The sequence below is a fragment of the Centroberyx gerrardi genome, chromosome 18, assembly GCF_048128805.1.
Source record: "Centroberyx gerrardi isolate f3 chromosome 18, fCenGer3.hap1.cur.20231027, whole genome shotgun sequence".
Classification (NCBI taxonomy): Eukaryota; Metazoa; Chordata; class Actinopteri; order Beryciformes; family Berycidae; genus Centroberyx; species Centroberyx gerrardi.
The window spans coordinates 25,033,128-25,049,624 of NC_136014.1; positions in this window are offsets into that span (position 1 = coordinate 25,033,128).

The window sequence follows — 16,497 nt, forward strand, 5'->3', positions numbered from 1 at the left end:
ACACTTTCCAACGCCAAATTATTCTATCGGATAGAGAAAGGGGGAATATGGTGACAGATACAGGACTGAACATCGTGGGTGGATACTGAACCAGTTGTGGACCAGAGCAGCGTGGTGGAAACTTACATCATCCCAAATGAGAACATAGTTAGGCTGGTCTGGGCCCTCTCCTTCTGGGGGGATGAGGATATTTTGGAGTGCGTCTAGAAAAACAAGCAAACGGGCTGTCTTGTAGGGGACCAAGATTTGCATGATGGTGGAAGACACCACGGTGACTTATGGCTGAGCACATAGTCACATTTCCACCACGCAGGCCGGGTGGCGCGGTGGCCAATGATGTTCCTTCCCCACCGCCTGGTCTTGGTGAGATTGAATCCCGCCTCGTCAATGAAAATATACTCGTGCGGGGTAGCATTCGAATCAAGTTCAAGAACTCTCTGAAAAGGAAAACATGACCATATCAGACAATAGGTCAGAGTTCCTCTCAAACGGCACATGATATAGACCTGCTTCATTCGTACATGATTTCGGCGTAGGACACGATCAGTGGTGGAAAGGCTGACCCGGTGTATGTTTGTGAACATGGGTGTGTTGTCTTGGATAACTCTTCTTTGAATTTCCCGCGGTTTGATTGACACATTATTAGCTAACACCATGTCTGCTATAGCTGTCTCTTGCTCATTTGTGAATATTCAAACTCTGCCACCACTTGCTGGTCGTCTTTCAATTCTGTGAAAAGAAAGTATATATAGGCTACACGTTTCATAAATGTAAGACACAAAATAATATTACTGTATACTATGCATCTCAGTAGTGTACTCTAATCACTGAGCACTGTATTGATATGATACCATAAAGTTGCATTACTGTAATTACTGCAGACAGTATAGAAGACTATTGAAGTGGTTACTTACGTATTCTCATCTCTAAATGCCAGAGGCCAACAGAGGCCACAGTGAAGCGGCTCAAATTGGGCTGCACTCGCCTCCCAGCTTCGGTCATGGTCAACCCATGGTCAACCAATCCATGGTTGATTACATGATCAACCAAAGTTGCACGTATTTCATTTGAAATATGAGCTCGTCTCCCTCTTCCTCGTCCACCTCATCCACCTCCTCCTCTACCTCTACCTCTCTGTGCTCCATTGTTTTCCAACACAGTAGAGGTCACCTGAGGTCTCTTCTATGCTCTGACAGATAATTGAAAGGTTTAGCCAATTGAGTTTGAGCAGGTGTGGCGTGAGTGAGACCAATTGCTAATTAGAGTTTGGCATTTGAAGGCCAGTGTTTTCCATGTGAGCAAACAAGGCTTGATTATGAAAATTGTGCTAAATGATGAGATTTTGTGTGTAGAGTTGTGCAAAAATGTGATATAGAATTGCTATTTGAGTGAAAACAAAGGAATTGTGCTTAGAGTTTGGCAGAAATAGTCTTTGCTGTTGACACATGAGCTTCAAGTTTTCTCCACTGTGTGCATAGTTCCAGTTTTACTGTGAGAAAAACTGTAATTTGAAAAATGCAAGCCAAACATTATTTCAGAAGGACCAAACCACACCTCAAATATGAAAATAAAACAAAACACGATCATTCACTCCCATCTCAACAAGCCACACCCTCTGGGCAGCAGTTGGCATCTCCTGCCTGAAGCCCTGCGGATCTTCCAGGGCGCGTTTGGTTTTCACTCCAGCTGCAGGTTGAATGGCCGCCGGCGCTCTGAGAAACAGGTGCAATTTGTGAATCATCTGTGTATGTTTCCCTCATTGTGTGAGTGTGAGAGAGAGAGAGAGAGAGAGAGAGAGGGAGAGGGAGAGGGTGGGTGTGTGTGTGTGGGTGTGTGCGTGCAACGATAAATGAGTCAGTTCTGGTGTATGGGTGTGTGTTTGTCGGGGCATCTGTGTGTGATTGTGTGTGTGTGTGTGGGGGGAGGGGGGTGTCTGTGTGTGAATGGGTTTGGATGTGTGAGTGTGTGTTTGTGTGTGTCAGAGAGAGAGAGAGAGAGAAAGAAAGATACAGAGAGGGAGAGAAAAAGTGTGTGTGTGTGGGTTTGTATGTGTGTGTAGGTAGGTGTGTGTGTTTGTGGGAGTATTTGTGCGTGTTTGTGTGTGTGTGTGTGAGAGAGAGAGACAGAGAGAGAGAGAGAAAGAGAGAGAGAATGGGTGTGCATCTGTGTGTGAGTGGGTTTGGGTGTGTGTGTGTGTGTGTGTGTGTGTGTCAGTATGAGGGTGCATGTGAGTGTTAGAGAGAGACAGAGTGTGTGTGTGAGTGTGTGTGTAAGTGGGCAGTGGGCTACTAATGTATGTCTGCTCAGTCTGTGTGTGTACATGCATATGCACGTGTACATGTTTACGTGTGTGTGTGTGTGTGTGTGTGTGTGTGTGTGTGTGTGTGTGAGCGGTTAGTGAATCAGGTCCCTGTCTAACCAGCACCAGATGTGGATGCAGATAAGTTGTTTACTGTCGTATGTTTGCTGCTTGTTTACCGGAACGTCCCGTCTTGAGCGACGCCCCCCGTGGAGACGACACTTCTCCACCACACACTTTGTCTACTTCGCTGTTTGTTTGATGAAAAACATTTTTTCCACCCTGAAATTACAAGACCAGGCTCTTGATACGAGGACTGACAGTATGCAACAGTTATATGTGGTTTAACAGGGCGATTAGAAGGCACTCGCCAGCGCTGAACAATTCCCCAACTTGCTGTTACACCCAAACACATCACTCCTATCACTTCAATTTGCAGTTGGCATCTTTACTCACTTGATTTGATGTATTGTGGCTCAGTCAGGGAGAGAAAGGCAATTTTATTTGATGGGAGGGTGCGGAGGGGCGGGACTGATGGTTTTATTCAGAATCAGAATCAAACCTTTATTTGCCAAGTACAATGTTACAAGGAATTTCTTGGTGCAGGTAAAAAAAAACGAATAAGAATAAGAAAAATGTGCAAATTTTATTGGTTATTGGTTAGAAATTGAATTGGTTAAAATGTATATTTACGCCGACTAGTGCAGCATGAAGTCACCATGAAAGATAATCTGTTTTCCAGGAGGTAAAAGTAATGGGAGTTCATTTCATGGGGACTTTAAATTGGTTTCTTGACCCTGCAAACATGTCTATAGGATTTGGAATCAAGTCTCTATCTCTGTTAGTTTCATAAATATGGCTAAAAATCAATAATTGTCTAATGACAGCAATAACAGATCAGGATCACCACCAAAATCAATTGTTCCTCAGCTCAAGGAAGCTGCATGTGCACCAAACTTCATGGAAATCTTCTGCTAAGTTTTGAGACATTCTGCTGACAAACACACAGACAAACTAACAGGGACAGAGAAGCAGAAGAAGAGGTAACGATGCCTCTGAGGGTTTTGTTTACTGTGTTTATGGGTTTGACGGTGATAAAATATGTGCGATGAACTCAGCGACATTCTTAAGGATATTAAGGCTTTCAGCAGCTGCTCACAGTGATGTAGTGGTAAATAAAAAGGTGAGTAAAGTAAGGGTGCGATCACAGCTACAGTTTGTTTTCTTTGGTTCAAACCACACATGGAAAAGTTGACTTTGTAGCATTTTTTGTGTTCAGTTTGTTTGGGTTCACGCTGCCCAATTACAAGCCAACCAGGGCATGTAAACAAAAGTCACATGACTCACAAGCAGCTCGTTTCTTGGACTTGGATTGGACTTGGTGACCTGTCATTCTGCAGGTTAGAGATTATGGCTGCAAGAGGGAATCAAACCAAAACTGATTCCAGTCTCTATAACTTTGGCCACATCCACACTAATATGTTTTCGTTTTAAAACGCATAACTTTTGCTACGTTTACGCCTAGCGTCCGCACTACTCCAGGGTTTTCAGACCCCTAAAACGCTGCTGACCCCGTTTTAGTTCGAAAACTCCGAGATTGCGTTTTAGTCTGGACGGGCGGAAACGGAGACTTTTGAAAACGATGATGCAGACGCCCACGTTCGCTTCCTGATTGGGTCTTATCAGTCACGACGTTTCAGTCACAGTTCCACCTCGTCGTCGGTCCAAGCAAAGAAATCTCTGGTCGTACTTTTCGCTGTTGCTGTTCTTCCTCCGTAGTATTTTCTGCAACTAAGCAACCAACCGCAGAGTAGACAATCTGCTTCCTGTTTACACCGGCACGCACATGCCCAGTGTACGTGAATGGTCATGTGATATGCGTTTTCAGGCGTGTTAGTATGGACGGAGATTATTTCTGAAACGCTCGTGTGGACGGAGATCGTTTTAGTATTAGTGTGGATGTGGCCTTTATCTCAGCATGATGGACTTGTCTGCACTCTTCTTCTGTGGTGTTCATACCAGTTAAGAACACATGAAGAAATACTTTGATATATTATGGTCATTTTGTGCTATGGGACAGTGAGAAAAGGGATTTACAGTGAGGTCAGCAGTAGAATAAGCTTCATTTCCTAGATCACCAATATTACACACAACAAATAGCAAGGAGGTCAAGGGTCAAAGGTCACCATGCATTGACAATAGGTATGAAAAAGTATTCCTGCGATCCTAGAATTATCATGTATGATAGAGAAGTGTTAAAAAAGGAAATAAGAGCTGAAGAGAGGAAGAACAGATTTATTTTTAAAATGTTACCACAAGTAGTGAAGGAAGATAAGAGAGGGAGATGAAATTTAATAACATTTATGTAGTTATTATACAACTAAAATCACGTTTTCAGCATATGACATCTTTTATTATATCATGACTTATTTTATTGATAATAAACATGATCATATGTTGTTACACTCTTCTCATCTCTATCCTCTGACAGCAGACAGAGCACTTGCAGACAGCACCAGTAATAGGAGTGACATTACCCAGAATGCCTTGCAGTTTGTGTCAACGGCGGTTGAGTTGTGGCTGGAGTAACGAGCCCTGTCGTTCAGGACTAGGTGTGTGTGTGTGTGTGTGTGTGTGTGTGTGTGTGTGTGTGTGTGTGTGTGTGTGTGTGCAGGAGTTTTGCTCAGGATGTTCTGTCTTTTGAAAGATTTACTCATGGACATTGAAGGGAGGAGAGATGACATCAATTCAGATCACACACACACACACACACACACACACACACACACACACACACACACGCACACAGAGACTATAAAGGTAACCTGTTTATGATCCAACACGCCCTTGCCCTTTCTTACAGACATCGGCTGAATTGATGTTCTTCCTGTTTGTGTGTGTGTGTGTGTGTGTGTGTGTGTGTGTGTGTGTGTGTGTGTGAAGTGGGGTGTGCAGAGCTGTCTTGCAGAAGATTTATTGTATTGGCCAATATTAAGAGGAGAAGGAACAACATCAATTAAACACACACACACACACACACACACACACAAACACACACATAAAGACAGACACACGTACACACACAGGCACACATGCACGTATGCATGCATGCAGACAATTACTTATACACACACACACACACACAAACACACACGTAAAAAGATAGACATGCACACACACAAACACCACACACACAAACAAGCATGCATGGACATGCATACTGTACACACATGCACACACCCTTACTCTCTGTCACATACACACACATGCAGGCACATACTGTACATGTACACATAAACATACACACAATGGACACCACACACACACACACACACGCACACACACACACTTTTGTACCTTGAAACTGTCCGGTGGTTGAACTGAGTGCCAAGGCTCCTGCAGGGACTGGGACAGGTGTAATAACTCTGCCAAGACCTGACTCAGTGGGGTGTGTGTGTGTGTGTGTGTGTGTGTGTGTGTGTGTAGAGGGGAGGTTGGGGTTAGAGGAGGGGATAGAGGGATGGATGGAGACAGGGATGAGTGTGAAGGGGAGGCTGGATTTACATTTTAGTCATTCTGCTGATGCTCTTATGCAGAACAACCAGGCATTATAAATAATTATTAGGGATTTCTTTGTTTAATCTTTTGAAATACTGCCATCTGATTGGTCCAACACAGTCTCAGTATCAAACTACTTCCTGTTTCTAGTCATGTCTCTACCTAATCCTTTCATGGTGGGGAAACATATTTCTCTCACTTTTCATACACACAGTACATTATTTGCATTTTAGAAGCCTGATATTATAAACAAAAAAGTTGCACAAAAATTTGCCAAGAAATGTAGGGAGGGGTTGAATACTGTATGGGACAACTATATTATTATTGGAATGATGTTAAATTGAATACAATTTTATCTGCTTCTAATGGGCATATAATCTGTTTAATATGCATTATAATTAATACACATTATGATTAACTTCAGGTCAGTTGTTAGACAGTAGAATAAGCTTCAATTCCTACAGCACCAACATAATAAACAACAAATAGGAGGTCAAAGGTCACATTATTCCTGTGACCATAGAATGATCATGTGATAGAGACGTGCTGGGAGAAGAAATGAGAGATGAGATATGATGAAATGTCAGTGAAATTGAATCGTTGCAGCAGCAGAAGTGTAAAGGATACAGCAAAGAAAAAATAGAATATAAACATGAAAATAGAATATGAACAACTGGGGTTATATAATCATATGCAGTCAACATTTTCAACCCATGTAAAGTAAACTATCAGAGTGGGAAGTATATGGGAAAGAGTATGGATGACTTACATGTGTGAATTACTTTCAGTTGATGCTCACAGATGATACTTAAAATAACTTAATAAATAAAATAAGAGCTAAGCAGAGAGAGTGAAGGGATTTGGGGATTTTTTTTTTTTTGGATGAGCGGAGGAACAGGAGAGAGGAGTGGAAAGTGAACAGAGAGGGATTTCAATATTCCTCCTTTTCAGAGCGAGAGAGCGAGAGGTTGGTGGAATTTATAATCCCAGTGACGCATTACTGGGCACAGAGTGGACCCCTGTGTGTGTGTGTGTGTGTGTGTGTGTGTGTTATTCCTAGTCCTGATTGGCGTCATCATCCCTGAACAACCCACTGCTGTTTCAGAAAGTCACGCTGCGATGCAACATGTTAACCATCAGCACGCGTTGTGGCCCACACCCAACGACACACCAAGCTGTCACCCAGTGTGTGTCAGCGAGTGTGTGTGTGTGTGTGTGTGTGTGTGTGTGTGTGTGTGATTAACAGGCAGCTTATTTAAATGGTGAGTAAACGTCTTGTTATCAGCTGCGCCGCAAAGACAAGATTTCTAGTGAGACAAATCTGTTCAGACACATAACTGAATATCTGAGGAATAATTTGTCTCTTCAAGAAATACTTCATATCGTTTTTTTCTCGCCGCTGCCTCCAGCAGGTCTTCTTCTTCTTCTACTACTTACTCAAATAAGCTCGTCTGAATAAAAAAAAAATCTTTCTACCTTTCTCCTTAGCCGTTATTTTCTCTTATTTTGTTTCCCAGCATTTCTCCAACAACAAAATGTAACTTCAGTTAATCAATGAGTTAAACAAACATAAGGATAGGGGCTTAAATCAAATTAGAACAGAATCGAATAAAATAGAACTGAACAGAACAGAACAAAATAGGATAGAATAGCATAAAGCAGGATAGAATAGAATAGAATAGAATAGAATAGAATGGAAGAGAAAAAAACAGAACAGAATTGAATTGAACAGAATCCAATAGAAAACAAAACAAAACAAAAAGGAATAGAACCAATGGAACTGAACAGAAAAACACTGAATAGAATAGAACAGAACAAAACACAATAGAACAAAACAGAATACAATAGAACAGAAAAGAACATAACAGAATAGAACAGAACAGATTACAATAGAACTGAACCGAAAAGCACAGAACAGAATAAAACAGAACAGAATAGAATGTAACAGTACATAATAGAACTGAACAGAACAGAACAGAACAGAACTGAATAGAATAGAACAGAACAGAGTAGAACAGAGCAGAACAGAACATAATAGAATATAACAGTACATAATAGAACTGAACAGAACAGAACAGAACATAATAGAATATAATAGAACAGAACAGAACAAAATAGAATAGAACAGAACAGAGCAGAACAGAATAGAATAGAATAGAATAGAACAGAATAGAAAAGATCAGAGCAGAACATAATATAACAGAACAGAATAGAATATAACAGTACATAATAGAACACAATATAACAGAACAGAATAGAATATAACAGTACATAATAGAACATAATATAACAGAACAGAATAGAATATAACAGTACATAATAGAACTGAACAGAACAGAGCAGAACAGATCATAATAGAATATAACAGAACAGAACAAAATAGAACAGAACAGAGCAGAATAGAATAGAATAGAACAGAATAGAATAGAACAGAATAGAAAAGATCAGAGCAGAACATAATATAACAGAACAGAATAGAATATAACAGTAGGCTACATAATAGAACAGAACAGAACAGAACAGAACAGAACAGAGCAGAATAGAATAGAATAGAACAGAATAGAAAAGTTCAGAGCAGAACGTAATATAACAGAACAGAATAGAATATAACAGTAGGCTACAAAATTCAACAGAACAGAACAGAACAGAGCGGAGCTAAAAACAGCAGAATGAACTCCTGGCACTTGGTGTCCCATGCTGATCCCGCTCCCTCAGAGGATTCTGGGTAAGGAATAACTCCTAATCACTCGACTGGGCGATTCAGCCAAACCAGCGGGGGTTACCGGGAAGCAGCCGCTCTCCGCCTAACATGCACACTGGATCTCTTCCCCTAAATTGCAGCCAGAAACGGCGATGCCAAGAACAGCCTCAACATGTTTTCGGCGTGATTCGGGCCCGGGCTTCAAAGCGTCGCTGCAGGAACTCCCAGAGTCTGAGCGCGCCACCGAGCCCCATAAAACCAGAGTGAAAACACTGTAAAACATCTCCGAGTAGCAATTCAGAAACGTGTGTTTTTCTGGCTTAGGCGTAATTACATGATTTAAAAAAAAAAAAAAAAAAAGTTGAGTCGAGTGTCGCAGCAGCGCTCGGCCCTATGCTTAGTCGTGTTATTTTAACCCATTCATAAAGCGCTTTATGTGTGGTTGGTTGATTAGACTTACTGGAAACACTTCAGGACAGAGTCACAGCGAGTCCAAACAGAGATACGGGGATGAAGGATTACAACGACTTATCACATTTTATTGTTTGTGTTGCTTATTTCTTAATATATTTGTGTGCTTGTATTCTCTTTCCCCTGCTGTATCCTGTTACTTTGCTGCTTCAATTTCCCCACAGGGATCAATAAAGTGTCATCTTAAGAGAAGAGCGAATTCAACAGATGTAACATACAAGCCTCTACTAGAAATACACCTGAGGCTAAATCCTCAAATCCCTGCCTCCCTGACTGTCCAGGAACAAGAAAACCAGTAAAACAAGCCGCTGTGTTCCAACTGGAAAAAGTCCAACACCGTTACTGTGTTGTTTTCCTCTGCTGATGTTAAAACATGTTCTGTTAAAGGACAACACCGACTTTTTGGGAGTTTGGCCCATTGGTCGTCTTACCCAATATGTGGTGAGAGTATTGACACTAATATCATCTCTGTGTCTCTGGTAGAAAGCTCTGTCTGGTGTGCATGCTAACGCTTTAGCATACAGTAACAGTTGGTCTTGTTTTTGTGTTCTGTGGCCTGTAGATCCATAACTTCTGAAAACAAAATCTCCTAAACTCAATGTAACTGATGTAGCAACAGTTTATTTTGGAACTATTTCAGGCAAACAACCACTTATTCATCTACTGCACATATTATATTGCTCGCTGTGCACAGTTTTGGGCAATTGGGACGACTCCTCCTCCTACACTTCCTCAGTGTATTTGTGTTTAAAATAACGTTTGGTGTCTTCATCATCAGTGAAGTCCGTTACGAACTAGAAAATGTGCTCAGTAAGCACAGACCTCCGCCCTGTCTGACAACACCCAGAGACATTACAAAAAGCATAAGACAGCATGGCCCAGTGGTTCTTCCCTGCACAACCTTTTGTCCAAGTTGTAATATTATGTGAAACTGTTCTTTTTATGGAAGACCACGCCCACCACCACGCCCTTTTGTCCAATCCGTGTGAAAAGCTAATCAGTTGTTCCTTGCCCTGTTATAAGGCTGTAAATAAAATTTTGTAGTGATACTTGAATTTGTTCAGAAGTCATGTACCTTTTGGTGATAGGCCACACCCCCTTTTGGCCAATCCACGTAAAAAGTTAACCAGTTGTTCCTTGCCCTGTGACAAACATGTAATCAAAATTTTGTGGTGTTACGTGAATCTGTTCCGAAGTTAAGCACCTTTTGGTGATATGCCACGCCCACCACCACGCCCCCAACATGAAAAGTTAATCAGTTCTTCCTCGGCCCATAACCAACCTTCATACCAAGTTTTGTGCAAATCCGTGCCCAACTTTTTGAGATATCCTGCTAACAGACAGACGGATGGACAAACAGCGCAAGAACTGCAGCTGTCTGGCTAACTTTTCTCACTTCCTGTGTAAACAAAACAAGTTACACTGAAAGTCTCGCAGGAAGAGAGATGATCTGCCATTGAAAGTGCGTTTTTTTTATCAAATTTTGTCTATTTCACCAATCCTTTAAAGAAGCCTGGCAGGTTTAGACACATGCTGCTACGTTTTACTTTTACTTAACATACTGCATGCTAAAGTGTTAGCATGGGCACCGGACAGAGCTAACTACCAGAGACACAGAGATGGTATTGGTGACAATTCTCTTTCTCTCTCTTCACATAAGGAGACCAATGGGCCAAACTCCCAAAAAGTCGGTGTTGTCCTTTAAGAGAATTTTTTTTTTTTTAACATCAGCAGAGGAAAACAAGACAGTGGTGATGTTGGACTTTTTCCAGTTGGAACACAGCGGCTTGTTTTACTGGTTTTCTTGTTCCTGGAGAGTCAGGGAGGCAGGGATTTGAGGATTTAGCCTCAGGTGGATTTCTAGTAGAGGCTTGTATGTTACATCTATTGAGTTCACTCTTCTCTTAACATGACACTTTATTGGTCCCTGTGGGGAAATTAGGTCGTTGCAGCAGCAAAGCAATATGATACAGCAGGGGAAGAAAAAGTAAAATAGAGCATAAGCACATATAACCATAAATAATGAAATAAGCAATAAAAATAGAATATAAACAGGGTTGGAGGGTTACATAAACATTCAGCCGACAATTTCAACACGTTAAGTAGTGGATGCATGGGAAAGAGTTTGGATTACTCATGTGTATGGTTTTACTCACAGTTGGCACTCACAGATCTTACTAACAGTCTCGGATGCTTGGTGAAATATGGATGACTAAATATGAAATATACAAATTTGAATATGTATAAACTTAATGTTATAAAAATATCCATAGTATGAAATAGTAGAACCATTATGAAAATTGATGGAAACTGAACTTTCATTTGTATAAAAATACTATATTAAGGAATAGTACGGCCTCTCCTCTTCCTTTTTTTCACACTCTATCCTCCTCTTATCTCCTGTGAAGTAACAACATCACAAATAAATTATTCTTTGAGGTTAGAGAAGCGGCCTTGTGACGGTAAAGTCACCGGTTTGAATCCCAGGACCGGCTGGGGAAAATGAATGAGTAACAGTCCCCTGTCCTTCAAAAACTATCGTTTGATGCCCTTGAGCAAGGCATTTAACCGCCAACTGCTCCGGTATCCAACAGCAGACGTATGACTGTAGAGGAGGTTGTTGCTGAAAAAGAACATGAAGGCTGAGTCAGCCTCTAGTGGAAGAATAAAGGTTAAAAAAAATGTTATTATTGGAGAAATGGTATTTTATCAAACCTGAAAAAAACTTCATTTAGTGAGACCAACTTGAATGTGTGCAACTGTGTGAATATGAAGCATGGAACTGGTGAGAAAGAGCAAAGAGCATGCTCAGTCGACCCTCTCTGCATATATAAAGGTCATAATAAAACATAAAAATGAATAAAAAACTATTGAGATGGACCCAAGGTTGAGGAAAGACTTGGAGGAAAGTCTTGTTCCTGCATGTTCCTCTATAAGCTCTTGTCTGAAGGTAAAAAAATCCTTTCTACCTTTTTCTCCTCAGCTTTTATTTCCCACCCAGCGCTTTTTATGATCACTCTAGGATCACTGGAATATTTTGCTCCGTCTGCCATCAGGCCGCCGGGGCTCTGACCCCTTTCCCTCTTCACTCTCGCTTGCCTGTCATGTTGGTGGTCTGTAGGAACCGAGGCTTCTTCTTCTTCTTCTTCTTCTGCTGCAGTCATTAGAAGTCGCGGTGGAGGAGAGCGCCGGCGTGAAAAAACCTAAAATGTAAAAATGCGCGGCCGCTCCGGAGGGTTCTGCGGCCCGTTTTACTGCCGGCGACAGACAGCTTGATGGATCGAGGAGAGACTCTGGGAGGATTCAGCCACGGTTTGGCTGCAGGGTTTTAGGCTTGAGGTTTGGATGCGGTGGTGGCACTCGTGGGAACCGGTATGGGAGCGCTATGTCACACACACACACACACACACACACACACACACACGTAAACACGCACGCACACGAACATGCACACGAAAAAGACACATGAACACACATAGACACAGGTACACACACACCATGGACACAGACAAGTCGGACATATGTGTACATGGACACACGCACACATACACACACACACACACACACACACACACACACACAGTGCCTGGCAGCCGTAATGTTCCTGTCCGCAGGCAAAATGAGAAACAATCAAGTATCATTTCCTCTGTTTATCCTCTGTTCCATATTCATCATGTTCATGTTCATGGCTTAGCAGTGAAAGTAGCCTCTGTCTGTTAGTGAGAGACAGAGAGACAGACAGGGAGAGAGACAGACAGACAGGGAGGCAGACATAGAGAGAGAGACAGGGAGACAGACAGAGAGAGAGACAGACAGGGAGACAGACAGACAGGGAGACAGACAGACAGGGAGGCAGACAGACAGAGAGACAGACAGGGAGGCAGACAGGGAGACAGACAGGGAGACAGACAGGGAGACAGACAGACAGAGAGAGAGACAGACAGGGAGACAGACAGACAGGGAGGCAGACAGACAGGGAGACAGACAGGGAGGCAGATAGAGAGACAGACAGAGAGAGAGACAGACAGGGAGACAGACAGACAGGGAGACAGACAGGGAGGCAGGGAGACAGACAGACAGGGAGACAGACAGACAGGGAGACAGGGAGACAGACAGACAGGGAGACAGACAGGGAGACAGGGAGACAGACAGACAGACAGACAGACAGGCAGGGAGGCAGACAGGCAGGGAGACAGACAGGGAGACAGGGAGACAGACAGACAGACAGACAGACAGGCAGGGAGGCAGACAGAGAGAGAGACAGACACAGAGAGAGACAGACAGAGAGAGAGAGACAGGGAGGCAGACAGGGAGACAGACAGAGAGACAGACAGACAGGGAGACAGACAGGCAGGGAGACAGACAGGGAGACAGGGAGACAGACAGACAGACAGACAGACAGGCAGGGAGGCAGACAGAGAGAGAGACAGACACAGAGAGAGACAGACAGAGAGAGAGAGACAGGGAGGCAGACAGGGAGACAGACAGAGAGACAGACAGACAGGGAGGCAGATAGAGAGACAGACAGGGAGACAGACAGAGAGACAGACAGAGAGAGAGACAGGGAGACACACAGAGAGAGAGACAGACAGGGAGGCAGATAGAGAGAGAGACAGACAGGGAGAGAGACAGACAGACAGGGAGAGAGACAGAGAGAGAGACGGAGACAGGGAAACAGTTATAGAATATGAATGTCTATGTGTGTGTGTTTGTAAAAGAGATATGTTGATAGATTTGTTGAAAAAAGAACGGAACATTTTTAATTTCAGCTCAAGCTGTACTGAGTTGACTGTTTGCACTAAAAGTCCAAAGATCAATTAATTTCAGTGGCTTTGGACCAATTTGTTTCAAACATGATGATGATGATGATGATGATGATGATGATGATGATGATGATGATGATGATGATCAGCCTATTGAACCAGTTGTTTACAATCATGTGCCATTGTAACCCAAAAGTCTGCAGGTTTTCGTACAGAAGCTGATTTTACTGACTTACACAACTTCAAGAGAGAGGAAGACCTAATCAGTGAAATCAGCTGCTGTAATGAAAACCTGCAGACTGTTTGGTCACAGTGGCACATGATTGAAATCCCACTGTTTTAAAACCACTGCAGAGTTTGACATGTGCACTGAGCGATGATGTTTGTGAAGCATTACGAAAAAGGAATAAATCACAAATCGATGTAGAAGGAAGAAAACAAATGTGCTTCTCCCAGCTTAGATGTTCTGAGGAAGGCCTGAAACGCGTCAGCATGGCTCCTGTGAGAAGAAAAATGGTCAAAAAAGACTCAAAAGAAAGCAAGATGAAGAACTGAGGCCCATGCTTGCATCAAAACTCAAATGCTCCAATCAGATTTATTCCTGCAGTATCTCCAGATGAAGAAGGAAACCTAATCCCCCATCGCTCAGCTGCCCAGTAAAACCACAATCCTCTGCTGCCGACCGCTGAGCCGCTCCACTGGTCCAGATTCATGATTAAGTGCCTTGCTCAAGGGAGTTTCAGCGGTCGCTGCTGAGAGAGGAAACAGTTTGACTCATTCACTTCCCCACCTAAACTCAAAGAAAGCCGCAGAATGAAGAGCTGAGGTGATGAAGTCTTGTGTCCACAGTTGGAGTGCGTCCTGCTCTAGTTGTTTGACAAGGATTGATATACTTCCTACTCTGACTGTGTGGCAGCACTTTTCAAATTCCTGGTACAGCAGCGTATTTCATTTTGGAAAATCGGATTCAGACTCGTCAAATATGTGATCAGCAGTTCATCCTGATGCAGTGAGGCAGTCTGTCCACTGGGTGGCGGTGTTGTAAAGGGATCAGATCACACTGCAAAATGTCCAGAATGGGGAATTACCAGCCAGCTGGCAGCTAAACAGCCATCATCTGGAGTCCTAATCTGTTCTACAAACTCATTTGCACTGCAAAAACTGACAAACTGATTAAGTTATTTAATCTCATATCCAGACTTATCAAGCTTATTTCAGGATTTTTAGGAAATTTCAACAAATTTGTCTTTTTTTTTCCAGGAGAATGTAACTTGTTTCAGGACATTTACTTAGTAAAAGTGAAATTGTCTTGGAGAAAGTTTCTTGTTTCAAGGTTTTCTTCATTGTTTTATGATGATTTCTTGAAGGAAGTCATATTGGCATGAATCAAGTGAAATTTACTGAAACCAGCAAGATTATCTGCCAGTGCAGTGAGATAATTTGACTAAAAATATCATGAAATAAGCTGATAGGTCTGGAAACAAGTTAAAACCACTGGACAGCTTGTCGTTTTTTGCAGTGTGGATGGTACAATAGTGAAATCAACTGGTAAATGTTTGTATTCTTCAGTCACTGTGGCCTGGAGACAGAAACAGCACTTTCCTGCTGTGAGGATGTCTAACTTCTCTGTTGATAACAGCAGGCAGACTGTGTTCTTTGCACTCTCTCTCCCACAGTATAATCAATGCTTCTGTTCTGCTGTGATTTTCAACAATATCAAATTTGAAACACACACATTTCCCTCAGAGGAGAGCCTCCTGAGTCATCAAACTGTCTGTTGGACCAGTAACTGTCCTAAGAATAGAAGAAAATATGCACTTTTATAAATCCTAAATACTATTTTTGCATAGTTCACTTTTATAAATCTACCATCATCACTTCTCTTTCCTGTTCAATTTGGAGCTCATGCTTGCATCACAAATCATTACATCACTACACTGCAAAAATATATATTTTTTTGCAGTGTAGTGGTAGCAGTATGGGTGTGGCACTTATGTCTATCAGAGAATGGCTACTCAATCTTAATGTTTTTATTTAACATTTGTGGGGTAGATATTGAACTGGAAACTAATTTCCCTCATGGTAATTTTTATTTTCATTTTGATCAAAAATAAACCTATGATTCATCTCAGTTCCACCCATAACAATTCTCTATCCTGTAATTATCTAAACAAAAAGAAGGAAGGATTTCTGGAGAGTTAACTCAAATGCAATGCACGCTGGGAAGTATGCTAATATGCAAACAATGTTTTTTTTTTATATATTGAACTGGCATATGATCAGTTTAGTAAATGCTTGGTAAGATGTTCCATCAGCTCTTTATTTTAAGTGAAGACATGAACTCATGTTTACAAGTTAAGAAGCTGATGACCAGCAATAATAAATTGAAAGACACATCTATGAAGTTAATGATTAAAGATGAGTTGATTTCACAATTTTGTCACAAACCAGCTCTTTTCATCTCATCTCAATTAGCGAAGTGTTGAACATGCTGCAGAGCCAACATGGCTGCCAAACATGTAAATTGTTCCAGAAGAGACCTTTTCCTTTGTTAAAATGAAAGGCAACTCGCTTTCTTTTCTGATGACTAATTTCTCAGATTTATGAACCTGGAGGAAATTTAGCACTGGCAGAACACAATGTGAGAGAGTTTCAAGTTCACATTTCAAATTTCAACACAAGCAGATGTTTTCCTCCTGGTTAGG